Source organism: Penaeus monodon, chromosome 25 (genome assembly GCF_015228065.2).
Source record: "Penaeus monodon isolate SGIC_2016 chromosome 25, NSTDA_Pmon_1, whole genome shotgun sequence".
NCBI lineage: Eukaryota > Metazoa > Arthropoda > Malacostraca > Decapoda > Penaeidae > Penaeus > Penaeus monodon.
The window spans coordinates 31,374,057-31,374,968 of record NC_051410.1 but is presented as its reverse complement, the minus strand read 5'-3'; the positions used below and the strand labels follow the sequence as shown (position 1 = coordinate 31,374,968).

General features: G+C 37.3%; 1 protein-coding gene across 1 annotated transcript in view; it reads right to left on the bottom strand.

Moving 5' to 3' along the window:
- The window catches only part of LOC119589143 (aspartate--tRNA ligase, cytoplasmic-like), a 15,097-nt gene that overhangs the window by 6,210 nt on the left and 7,975 nt on the right, over positions 1 to 912 (bottom strand).

Sequence of the window (912 nt, the reverse complement as noted above, 5' to 3'; positions counted from 1 at the left end):
CCATTGGCCAAATTAGATCTAACCTGCAAAAACAAAATTGGAAATATCTTAAACTCGTCCTGAAGTTCACCAAAAAAGTCAATATCCAGCTCAGTACACAAACCTCTCTCTCAAAAATTAAAATCCTATAATATCCTAAATTCATACACTGCCACAGTAATGGAGAAGAGCAATTTCCTTACTCTAGCACAAGTTAATTGTTTGGAAAGGTGCATGTATGTAAAGTACATGCCATGGCAAGACTGGAATCCTTTGCAGTTGCCATGTATATCCAGCCACATGAATCAATCCTGCCCCTAAGCTTGTTTGCCATTACTGCAGCAATAAGAAGCTACTGCCCTCAAACATAGGATTAAATGCACTTTCTAGCCATATCCACTGGAACTTCATGTATGTTGTAGCCAAAATCACAGAGAGAGGAAATTACATGCTTACTGCAATTCTAATTTCTCTCTTAAAAGGCTGACTGTATACACCCCGATGTGTAGTCTAGTATAGTGCATGACACTTGTGTTTGCATTGGGATAACAAACCTCCATGACATGTAGTCTAGGAAGATAGAGCTTTCATTTATCCTTTCTTTGCAAAGAAAAATGCAGTGGAGGTTTGTTAGCCACTGCCTAATAGCAAATTGATTCCTTGATGTTTCATTCAGGGGAAGTTAGGCTTAACCTGTAATAAAACTATTCATCTGAATATATCTTTACTTACAATGTTCAATCTGAAATAACTTAATTGAGCATAAACCCTTTACAAATGTTTTTCCATTTTTTTTTATTGCCAATAAGAGGTAGGATGTGTAAGTTATTCTGATACTGTTTAGAAAGCATCTTCCAGTAACACCTCCCCCGTTCCCCAATCCCTTTCCCTCTCCCTTTAATGCATCAATAAATAAAAGTTCCTTGGGGCTCA